Source organism: Delphinus delphis, chromosome X (genome assembly GCF_949987515.2).
Source record: "Delphinus delphis chromosome X, mDelDel1.2, whole genome shotgun sequence".
Taxonomy (NCBI): Eukaryota; Metazoa; Chordata; class Mammalia; order Artiodactyla; family Delphinidae; genus Delphinus; species Delphinus delphis.
In genome coordinates, this window is record NC_082704.1 from 23,711,353 (window position 1) to 23,724,050 (window position 12,698).

Here is a 12,698-nt window from a genome sequence, read left to right on the forward strand (position 1 = left end):
TAAAGGAGAGGAAGCAGCAGTACGAAAATATCTTTGTTGTGGTCCCCAGGGCTCAGGGTTAGGCAGAAAGCTAGTTTCCACTGAGCTACCATCTCTTGCTTTGACTCAAGGGTGGGGAGTGAGATGGACTCTGCTAAGCGAGCAACAGGAAGGAGGGAGACGAAAAACGAAGCCCACGCAGCGTTTAGAAACTCTCCAGGGCAGAGAGGAGTGGCTATATAACTTGCGGGGTCCATTGCAAAATGAAAATGCTGGGCCCTTGTTCACACGTTATTAGGAACTTCAAGACAGAGACCGCAGAGCATTACACCAAGCACAGGGCCCTTCTAGCAAGGTTCCCTGTGCGCCTGCACAGGTCACACTTCTGAAGCCTTCCCTGGAGGGCAGTGCCTGCTCTAGAGGAGAGTGGGCAGTATGGAGAGCCTTCTGCCTCAGTTCCATGGGCCTCAGGGAGAAAGCTCGTTCACTAAGGGCCCTACAGATCCCAAGGAAATGAAGGGTTTCCTCCAGGGAGGGCACAAGCATTTCCTCAGCTGCTTCTCCTGGCCTCCCTCACTGTGTAGCCTCAGTCCCAAGAGAAGTTCCATGTTACAAGGGAAGTGAAAAATCACTTTAAAAAAAATCACTGTATCTTGGCAGGAGGCCAAAGAGTGGTCTTGCAATCTTAGCTACCCTGCTATCTAAACTCACGTTGAGTTCCCTAGGGGAAGATCATTCTGTATCCAGAGGCACCACACTGGGAAAGTCCTTGTAAGGCAATTCCTTTAAATTCCAATAAAACAAAGCAAAACCAAACAAATGTCCCCTCCCCTTTAAGGTTCTGGTTAAGAGTTTAGAACATTGTTACATTTTGCTAATAAAGGGAAAGCAGTGACTGCTCCCCCAGTTCTGAATTGCCTTTACTCAGATTTCTGGTATATGCAGATAAATTTGGTATTTTACCCTGATGGTGATGATGATGATGGTGACAGTAATGAAGATAATGATCACGAGGACGACAACAATGATGATAACTAACATGTATTTCTTACCACGTGCCAGGTACTCTGCTAAATGGTTTAACTGTATTGTCTCATTGAATTCTTAGAGCAACTCTTTGAGGTAAGTACTATTATTATTCCCATATTTAATGCAAACCAAAATTAGAAATATTTCATATAAACTTTAAAGGAAAGAGACCCTGAGAAGCATCTGTCAAACAAAGGATGGTAAATGGAAAGTAATTGCACCGGTCCCAGTTATTAACAAGTTAGAATGTGAAAATTATCATTGCTTTCCCCTTTTATTTAGGATGTTTCCTTTACTGTGTATTTTGTGAACACAAAGTTTGTTTTTAAATGTTTTTCATAATGCTTAGTACCCAGAAGCTTCTCAGTAAAGGTATGCTGAATGAATTAATAAATGAGGGCTTTCATGAGCTTACTCAAGATCTGAGCCTTCTTAAGTTTAATGAAAACATCCTAATCTCTTTAATCATGAAGTCTGCCAAAAGAGTTTTTTTTAATGGTATCTTTCTAATATGTTTTTGTTTTTATTTATTTATTTAATTTATTTATTTTCCTTATTATTATTTTTGGCTGTGCTGGGTCATAGTTGTGGCACATGGGATCTTTGTTGAGGCATGCGGGATCTTTTCGTTACGGCGCGTGGTCTGCTCGGGCTTCTCTCTAGTTGTGGCGTGTGGGTGTTCTCTCCCTAGTTGTGGTGTGCGGGCTCCAGGGTGAGTGGGCCCTGTAGTTGTGGCGTGAGGGCTTAGTTGCCCCGCGGCATGTGGTATATTAGTTCCCCGAGCAGGAATTGAACCCACATCCCCTGCGTTGGAAGGCAGATTCTTCACCATTGGACCACCAGGGAAGTCCTGCCACAAGAGTTCTGAGAAACAAAACTTTGTGGTTGGAGAAGTATACTGTATCTTCATTTTAGGTAAATCATACCTATAATTATCAGCCTGCCCTTCCCATATGGTTATAAACTGAGGCATCATTACCACCACCTTGTGGATGTTTCCAATAATTGCAGACAAATTATCTAAGCAGAAAGGGAGAGTTGTCTTGACCATTGAACCTTACACTTCTTGAGTACATTACTTGACTTTTGTTATAGTTAGATTTATGGATAATAAATTAAAACAATAAATTTCTATGTCTTCTATTGTAGAATACTTCAAATTCTTTTTGGATTTAGAGCAGTGTGATTAATAAGTACCTGAGTGAATGGAATGCTTACATTTCCAAACTAATCGATTTTTTAAAATTATAAACATTTTATTGTCCTTCTAACCAGAGTGAAGCTTGAGGAACCAACTTCCTTCATATTGGGTTACACTGAAATGCTATATTTTAACTCTAACTAGATATTTTACTAATTTCATTTGTTTAGGATTGTGAGCTCTATGAGCACAGGGATTTTTTGTTGTTGTTGTTCTGTTTTGTTTATTGCTGTAATCCCAGTACCCAGAACGATGACTGGAATGTAATTGATGATAAATAATATTTGTCAAATGAATGAATGAATGCATGAATTAACCAAAAGCAAGATCCAATGGTGCTCTGTTTAATGTTATGGCTTATGCGTCAGAAGGAATACAAGGGAGAAGTCTGTTTGATTTCAGGGATAGATTTTTAAAGAGGGGACCCAATGCCCTTTTGTCTGGGTGGTTAGATTTGACAAACTCTTAGAGAGCAGTGGCCATATGTTACACTTAGGACAAGCCTTCTTGAGGTGCAGGGCACAGTGGAGAGGAATGGAGGGTGGATCTGCTGGGAGAAAAGGAGAGTAATCTCTCTCCTTACCTCCTCATGGTCAAAACTTACCCATCCTTTCATCTTCTTTTCAGAATTCTGTTAGATAAGTGGTTGGTATATTCGACAAAGTACTTGGCAGGAAGCAGTCCTTGTGTTACCATTAAGGAATGGATGACAGTTGAGAAGAATTGAAGATCTGAGTCAGTATAACATTTCCTGTTTCTTAAGAACGTGAAAATTGACTATGTCTGTAGCTGTCCACAGCATGATAAGAGGCTGGGTGGCAAATGCCGACAAAGTGGAAATGGACATCAGCAATTTGCTGCTATACCTTATAATACGGGCAAATCTTGCTTTATGCAATGGGCATGCATCTAAAAATTTTTGTGGAAAATGAATTCAGATAAATTGAATCCTATTTTAAATCCAGGACATGTGCTTGCCGCTTAAAGGAAGCCTGAAGCAAATCATTTTTTTCAAGTGAAAAAACTGGCTATTTTGTTATTTTTGTGGTTTCCTACATGTACTAAAACAGCCACAGTACCATATAATTTATTTTTAAAAATTTTTATTACTTTTTATATTTTTATTTTTTGGCTGCATTGGGTCTTCGTTGCTGTGCACGGGCTTTCTCTACTTGCAGTGAGCAGGGGCTACTCTTCCCTGTGGTGCGCGGGCTTCTCATTGTGGTGGCTTTTCTTGTTGTGGAGCACGGGCTCTAGGTGCATGGGCTTCAGTAGTTGTGGCGCGCAGGCTCAGTAGTTGTGGCACGCAGGCTCAGTAGTTGTGACGCGCAGGCTTAGCTGCTCTGCGGCATGTGGGATCTTCCTGGACCAAGGATCGAACCTGTGTCTCCTGTATTGGCAGGCGGATTCTCAACCACTGTGCCACCGGGGAAGTCCCACACAATCCCATATAATTTAGAGGGCAGACTCCTTCGGATAAAAATATGTAGTTAGGGACTGTTTACTTTTTAAACCTTTTCTTTTGCCAAAGCTTAAATTGGGAAATATATCTGGCTTTCTCAAAATGCTAATATTCCAATCTGGTATCTTTCATAGTATACTTCTGGAGGAGGGTCAGAAATCTGCCAGATTATCTGAGACCAAGTCAAAGTATTTAATGAAACATATATAGTACTGTTCTCGGCTGCCTCAAATGACCACCATTTACTTCTTCACTGAAACCTTGGATATAAAACATAAGCTATAAATTTCATGTCGATGGGAAAGAAATTACAATCTGAGCTAGTATTTTTTAAGTACTTACTATGTGCCAGTTTAGCTCATGTAATCCTCATAGCACCCTGTGAAGTAGGTACTATTATTATTTCAATTTTACAGCTGAGGAAACAGAGACAGAGGGATTAAATGACTTGCCTAGGGTCACCTAGCTCTAAGTCATAGAAGTGAAATTGAACCCAGGAAGCCTCTATGCCACCCTGTCTCCACATCACACTCTGTATTTGTGTGTGTGTGTTCTAACATCCCCACTAGTTTGTGTGTTCTCAAAGGGCAGGGAACAGATAGCTGCCTGTATACCATACGAGCTCAGTCACCACTCAACCTGCATTGTAGACCGACTGGGGCAAACAAAGACTTGGGAAAGAGTTTTGTTTTGTTTTTATAAATTTCCCTCTCCAACTTAGCTAAAGCAGATTTATTTTTTTCAGGGGATGGAGAGAGTACTGTTTATGTGTCCTAGAAAATAATCACATGCCCTGGAAGGGTTAACTTTGTAGTCTGAGGGGGTGAGACAATGTGTCTAGTGGTTTACTAATCTTCTTCCATCAGAACCATGGGGAGTGGTTAAGCAAGGATAGAGCACTCTCCTTGAGTTCAGAATCCTCCATCCACAACTAGTCTTAGGGTGATTTGACTTCCTTGGGTCACTGGCCTCATCAGGACCATGGGGATGATAATAGCAGCCCATACCCCACAAAGCTATTGTAAGGATTGAATGAGATAATTAATTCAAGTGCATAGAGTGATGCCTGGCACGTAATAAATGCTCAGTAATGTTAGCTATTATTTTATTAGCTGCGGGCCCATCAGCATGTTTTAGCACAGTTCCCTATGAGCTGCTTTTGGTTCTTTTTGGGGGCTCTGAGAGAGTCCATTTTGCTAAGTTGGAGAAAGCAGGGAAGGCTTGTGCATTTGCAGAATGTGTCAGCATTTGAGTTTTCTCGCCCTGGCAAGAAATGGCTTCCTGCTTTGAAAACAAAGGGGGAAAAAAGGTATTTTTTAAGTGAAGAAACACCTTTTTAAAAATACTCAGAAGACTTATTAGGCAGCAAACAGCTTTTACAGAGCAACATTGTGGTGATTGAGGGGAAAACATTGTCAAGTGTATGAATCAGATTGCTTTTAATGGAGAAGCAGAGTTGAGCGTGGCACAGGTGGCTGGGATGGCGGTGGGGGAGATGTGGAGGGCGAGGAGGTGCAAAAGGTTTGCCAGCGAGCCACACAGGTTGGATTGTGCCAGTCCAGAAACCACTTGCCAAATGAAAGCTGCAGTCGCTCTCACCCGCTGCCGCTGTGCGGTAATGAATGCATTTTTGATTAGCTCTGCTGATTACCTGCTCTCTATGCACACAGCAGAAGATAGAATAGCCGAGTCTGGGGCTCTTGGTGAAGACTTTAGAGGCAAGGGGGGCAGCAGGAGGGCTTTGATCATCTTTTTTATTTTTCTCTCCTCACCTGCTCCTCAGTACACACTGAGATAACGCTGACTTTTCCTGGAAGCAGCCAAGAGGCCAGAACCTTGGGGGTTTTTTCCATACATCGGTGCTGTTGCAGAGTAATAAAACTAGTGCCAGAGGGGCAAGGAGCGACACAGAAGTGCCCATCCGCTCTCCTCTGATTTCTTTGTAGTGTTTAACTCATCGCCTCAACCACAGGAGACAAATGTCTTTGCATATACTGAAAAAGAAATTATGTCTTTGATTTCCTAGGTACATTTCAAGTATTTACCAAGAGATGAGAATTAGGTGGGAAAATAGGTTTTAGGCTCAGAAGGCAATGTCTCTAAAGATTTAGTGCAATTTGAATGGGAACACGAACTTTGGGACGGAAAAACACAAGTTATCAATTTTGGAACAATTTCCTCTCTGGTGCTGTAAGATGAGAACTGAGATCCAATGTTTATAATCAAATGATTCTTTTCTTCTACATCAGATGGAGCAGATGTTTTTCATATTGTATTTTCTCTGTGCATGGTATTAATTTTTTTTGGTTGTTGTAATTGCCGTTCTGGACTTGGCATTGCACAAGTACTGATCTGTTTCTAACAAGTGGAGGGCTAAGCGAATGGCCAGACTCATCTATGAATGTCAGCCCGGCTCAGGGCTGAGTGATCCTGTCTAGAGCAAGTATTATTTCCTTTATGTGTGGAAGCCTTGACAACTGTTTGGATACAGAGATCAGGTCCAGAATTATGCTCGGGCAGTGAGGGAGTGCTTCCTCTGAGTGTGATTTGAGGGGCTTCTAGTGCTTCCGTAATTGGAAGTGGGGTCCGGCTGCTCGCCACTCAAAAGCCGATAAAGAGGCAAGGTTGGTGGAAAGGAAGGTGTGCTTTATTTTGGATGCTGGCAACCAGCGGGTGCTGGGGGAGGGTGGATGCTTGTCCAAAGGCCAATTCCTCGCCCCCCCCCCCACCATCAAACCAGTGGGCAGGAGCTTTTATAGATGGGGGGGCTACATGCAGAAAGCACAGTCAGCTCTGATAGTCATCTTGTAATTGGTCATCGGTGGTCTGACTAGCATCATCTTGATTTTTTTTATCAATTATTTTTTATTTTTTGGCTGTATTCGGTCTTTGTTGCTGCACGCAGGCTTTCTCTAGTTGTGGCGAGCGAGCGAGGCTACTCTTCGTTGTGGTGCGTGGGCTTCTTATTGCAGTGGCTTGTCTTGTTGCAGAGCACAGGCTCTAGGCACCTGGGCTTCAGTAGTTGTGGCACATGGGCTCAGTAGTTGTGGCTCATGGGCTCTAGAGTGCAGGCTCAGTAGTTGTGGCGCGCAGGCTCTAGAGCGCAGGCTCAGTAGTTGTGGCGCACGGGCTTAGTTGGTCCACAGCATGTGGGATCTTCCCGGACCAGGGATCGAACCTGTGTCCCCTGCATTGGCAGGCAGATTCTTAACCACTGCGCCACCAGGGAAGTCCCTTGATTGTTTTAGGTACAGTTAATCTTCAGTTCCGGGGTCGTTTTGTTCCCATATCCTTGAGGCCAATTCTCAGAATTGTGGCAGCTTTTGTCATGGCTACAGTCTGGTCATCATGTAGTTTACTTCTTCCACCTGGTAGGGGTTTCAGTATCTACAGGACAACTCACAGGATATGGCTCAGAATATTACCTATAGCCCTTGAGAAGGAACTAAAGGTCCTTGACTATGCTTAATGACTAAACTATTATCATTTGGTCTCCTTTGACTGTTTTCCTTTGCTTTTGCATTTTCTCACTTCTCTGATTAAACTTATTCTGTGGCTAAAGTTTTTCCACAGCCAAAAGGCAGGGGGAGGACATGGGCGGCAAGGACCATAGGGTCCTGCTCCATTTCACTTCCACTTCACCCCTTTGTATCCTCCCCACTGGCCTTGTGCTGTCTGAAATTCCCACCTTCACCCTCTCCTTTGGGAAGCCCTCTGTTAAAATGGCAGTGCTGCCTGTGTTTGGTACATACTTCCCAACAATTCTACATCACGGCACACAGACAGCTCCTCGGAACTGGAGTCAACAAGTTTGGGGACTCTGGCCATTCCCGGCCTTGAGATCTGAAGGCAATTAGTAACTCAGCACACCTGTCATCTATCACATCCTACCATCACCAGTCTTGCAGAAGGGCAACCGTATCAGTTATTGTCCAACCTGGGACACTTTTGAGAGTGGAAGGGGGCACTAGTAATAATTAAACCAGGACATCAGGCAACCTGTATAATCTAGGAAATTTGGTCACGATAGTCAATCACACCTTAACCCAGGCTAGTTTTCCAGACTAGCCCTACTGATAGCAGACCTCTGAAATGTGTATTTTCCTTGTTTGTTTCTTCCATTAGTCCTCTTCCTTATCTGCCTTTCTGTTTATACAGCTGCTGCCACCTACTATCATTATGTTTTTCTTCAGCCTCCATTTTACAGATGAAGAGACAGGTAAGAGACTAAATGATGTTTTTCCCCTTAGGTTTCTAGGAGAAGTGAGCAATCAGGTAGCACCACGGTCATTTGGGACCTTGGACTAGCTTTCTCTTTTGGTGTTTTCCTCATCTCCTTCAACATCTCTCTTTCTCTAGCTTCCCAGTCCCTATGTTTCCTCCCATGTCCAGAATTTTCTTTCTTTTCTTACATCCACTAAAGCTTAACTATTCTCTACAGTATTCCATCCCCTCAGGACTTTGCTCTCTGTTCAAAAATGAATGCTGAAAAATTAACGTATTAGCCTCTCTAGGTAGTATATTTATATTTAAATAGGGGACTTCTGTATTTGTCCAATGAAGCAATGATAATGGTACAAATTCAGAAACCTTAGCAAACTGGGACTCTTTTTGGTTAGAAGGTACAGTCTCTCAGTATGACCTGACTCATACCACATAAGGCCTGCCTTGGTCAGGGCTTTCAAAGTTGGATAAGCTATAATGCCTCTAGATAAGACTTCTGCCATCATCCAGATGCCATGCTCTATAGGATTGTGCTATCATCTTAGAGTTACTTGAATTTGTGAAAAGGCAATAAAAATGCTTTTCATAAGAGTCAAAGTTGATAAAAGAGTAAAGAAATCAAATAATCCAGGTTATGTGCCTGATCTGTTCCAGGCAGGAACATGTGGTAGAGGTTTGGAGATGATTACCTTTTGTCTTTTGTTTTCTTGGGCTGATGAGACATAGACTGAGTGGAAGATGGACAAGAGCTCTTAGAGCTAAATTTCCCAGCCCTCTATTTTAGTATTTTCCCCATCTGCATCCCTTTGAAACTAAAGTTTAAAACATCACTCATCAGGATTCTTTGGGAAATCATTTTCAAGACAATTATAATTTATTTCTTAGTGTTTGTATATACCTTCTATTCTACCAAACACCATCTAAACCAATTAGTTGGTTCTCCCCCTGGATGTGACATTTGGTTATTCATTGAACAAATATTTCTTGAGATCCTACTATGTGCCAGGTACTATGGTAGACACTGGTGACCACGATAGACATAGACTCTGCTCTCATGGAAGTTAAACAAAGAAAAAAGCAAAAAAGTAACAAATATAATAACAACCCATTTTGATTTGTTCAAAAAAAGGATATGAATAGGATGCTGCAATAGAGAATAGAAGATGAGGACCAACTTTTGACAGCTAGTAATGGAAAACCAAACTGAAATTAGGTCAAATAATATGGGTTTTGTTATCTCACTGAATAAGAACTCTGGAGGTAGAGGGATCCAGAGTCATTTCAGATACACGGTTGCAAGCATCACACGTAGACACACAATGAGTAGTTAAAGGGGATTGTTGTTTTGTTTTTCTGTCTCTCTCATTCTCTCTCTCTTTTTTTTTTCTCAGCAAGGACCTTTCCAAAGCAGACTTTCCTTTATGTCACATTGGTCAGATCTGGATCATGCGGTCATTTCTCAACCAGTCCCTGACAAAACAATATATGATCATGATTATCTAAGAACAATTATGATCCACCATTTGAGACTGGGAAGGGGCCAACCTCCCCTGACCACATGATAGTCATATCCTTGAACAAAATAACCTTTGTGTTAGCAAAGAAGAAGGTAGATGCAGGTTTTTGCTGTGGGGGCACTCAGTGTTTTCTGCCTTGGATAGGGTGGTCAGGAAAGGCCCATTTGATGGACTGACATGTTAACCGAGACATGAAGGTTGAGATAGATTCGGTCAAATGAAGTGGGGGAGATAGGGCTTTTCAGGCAGAGGGAAGAGCCTGTGCAATGTACCTGAGATTGAAAGAATTTGACATCTTTGAGGACCTGAAAGAGGACCAGTGTGACTGAAATACAGCAATGAAATAAAGTTTGGGAGCAAGAAAGGGGCTGGAATAATTACAACTTTGTAAGGCATGGTATGGATTTAAGATTTGTTCTAAGTGTAGTAGGGAGCCACTGAAGGGTTTTAAATTGTTGTTGGACATGGTCTATATTTTAGTACCCCCTTGCTACTATATAGAGAATGAATTGAAGGTTGAGCAGGAGTAGAATTTGGAGGCCAATTAGGAAATTTTTGCAATGGTCCAGGCAACAAATGCTGGGAGCTTGGAATAGGGAGGTAGCAATGTAGGTGGAGAGAAGAGGGTAGGTAAATTTTATAGGTAGAACTGACATAGCTAATGGCTTAGATGTAGGGAGGGAGGGAACAGGAGGGGCAGCAAAGACATTTCCTAGGCTTCTGCCTTGAGAGACTGGGTAGATGGTGATCTCCTCCTCCACCTTCATCATCACCACCTCCTCCTCCACCTTCTCTTCCTCCTCTTCCTTGTCCTCTTTTTTAGTTGAGATGAGAAAGTCTAGGTGAGGAGTAGGCTTTTGCAGAAGTGGGAGTGTTGATCCAAGAGTTCTGCTTAGACATGTTAAGTTTGAGATGTTTGTGAAATATCCAAGTGGAATGGTCAAGTAGGTAATTGCATAGGAGACTCTAGACCAGAGGAGAGATCTGGGCCCGAGATACATGTTTGGAGGTCATTTGTGTATAAATGACATTCAGAGCTAGAGGCTTAGATGAGCTCACTGAGGGAAAACGGGTAGAGAGAGAAGAGAAGAGAGTTTAGTACCACATCCTAAAGAACATGAACGTTGAAACACTGGGGAGATGAAAAGGAGTCTGCAAAGGAAATTGTGAAGTAGAAGCCATTGAGATAAGAGGAAAATCAAAAGAGACTACAGCCATTCCAGGTCCCTCATGGTTACCAAAATCTGAGGGTGCTCAAGTCGCTTACATAAAATGGCATAGTATTTGCAAATACCCTATGCACATCCTCCCATATACTTTAAATCATCTCTAGATTACTTATTATACCTGATACAATGTAAATATTATGTAAGTAGTTGCCAGTGTGCAGCATATTACAGTTTTGCTTTTTGGAACTTTCTGGAATTTTTTCGAATATTTTTGATCCGCGGTTGCTTGAATCTGTGGATACTGAGGGCTGACGGTACATGATTTCCCTAGGGCTACACAGGGAACCTCTCTCTTAAGGGATCAAGAGAATTGTATAGAAGTCTTTGAAGGGACAAGGTAGATAGGAAAATGAAGAAATAATTTTACACACATTAAAAAATATTTTTTCCTTATCATGAAAATTATACATGTAGTCGGCCCTCCGTATCTGCGGGTTGTGCCATCTGCAGACTCAACCAAACTTGAATCAAAAATATTCCCAAAAAATTTCAAAAAGTCCCAGAAAGCAAAACTTGAGTTTGCTGCATGCCAGCAACTATTTACAGAGAATTTACATTTTTTTACAACTATTTACATAGCATTGACCTTATATTAGGTGTTTGAACTAATCTAAAGATGATTTAAAGTATACAGGAGGACGTGCATAAGTTATATGCAATACTAATGGCTTTTATATGAGGGACTTATATAAAATGAGCATTCGTGGATTTTGGTATCCATGGGGGTGGGGGGGGGCGTCCTGGAACCAGTCCGCTGCAGATACCAGGGGACAGACTGTATTCATTGTTGAAAATTTGGAAGAGAGATAAAAATATGAAAATCCCCTGTTTGTTATTATTTTCATGTATAACTATCTAGTCTTCCTCCTTGCCTCGTTTGCTCCTCTTTCTCCACCCCCTACACACACACACACACACACACACACACACACACACACACACACACACAGTACGAGCAACAACGGGCTAGGCTATGTTGTGATAACAAACAACCCCAAATCTCAGTGGCTTTATACAATAAAATCTTTTTATATCCAATACATGTGGGCAGGGATTGTCTGCACATCATAGTCATTTAGAGACAAGGCTGATAGAAGACCCTTTCAACATGTGCTTCCATGATTTTCAAGGCAGAAAAAGGGGCATGTGGCAAATTGATTGCTGGCTCTCAAATGTTCCACTCGCATTTCACTTGTCCAGTTGTGTCACATGCCATGCCTCAAATCAAAGGGATTGGGAACCACAGTCACACTATGTGCCTTAAAGGAGAGCATGAAAATATTTATGAATAGCCTTGATGATTTATATATACATATATATATCACAACACTCTACATACTTTAAAAAAAATTTATTTATTTGGCTGCACCGGGTCTTAGTTGCAGTATGCGGGCTCTTAGTTGTGCATGTGGGATCTAGGTCCCTGACCAGGGATCGAACCCGGGCCCCCTGCATTGGGAGTGCAGAGTCTCAACCACTGGACCACCAAGGAAGTCCTCTACATACTGTTTTGCAACCAGCTTTTTAGCTCAATATATTTAAAAAATAGCATATTTAAACATTTTTCCATGCTATTAAGTCTTCTGGTATAATGTGCTTTATACAAGCTGGTATAAAGCTCATATAGCTGCATATATAGATATACAACAATTTAATCAATCCCTTATTATTGGCTATTTAAGCTGTTTCCAGTATTTCACTATGGTAAATTATGCTGCAGTGAAGCCCAATTAATGCCACGTGGCTTGTGGGATCTTAGTTCCCCGACCAAAGATTGAACCCGGGTCCCTGGCAGTGAAAGCTTGGAGTCCTAACCACTGGACCACCAGGGAGTTCCCACAATTAACGTGTATCTTTGCTCTCATTCATGATTCTTTCTACAGGATAAATTCCTAGATATAGTGTTTCAGAGTCAAAAGATATGCAAAACGTTAAGTCTTTGGGTATTTATTGTTAAATTTTCCTCCAGAAAAGTTTTATCAATTTATGTTCCTATAAGCAATGTGCAAGAGTGTACATTTCCCTGGCTCTCACCAATTCTGGCTATTATCCTTTTT

The 12,698-nt window shown here is 41.8% G+C and overlaps 1 long non-coding RNA gene across 1 annotated transcript in view; it reads left to right on the plus strand.

Moving 5' to 3' along the window:
• The window catches only part of LOC132418504 (uncharacterized), a 330,667-nt gene that overhangs the window by 305,352 nt on the left and 12,617 nt on the right, over positions 1-12,698 (plus strand). The window contains exon 7 of the long non-coding RNA XR_009518004.1: positions 1,042-1,101. This is a non-coding gene — a long non-coding RNA (uncharacterized lncRNA). The remainder of the gene's footprint in view (positions 1-1,041; positions 1,102-12,698) is intronic.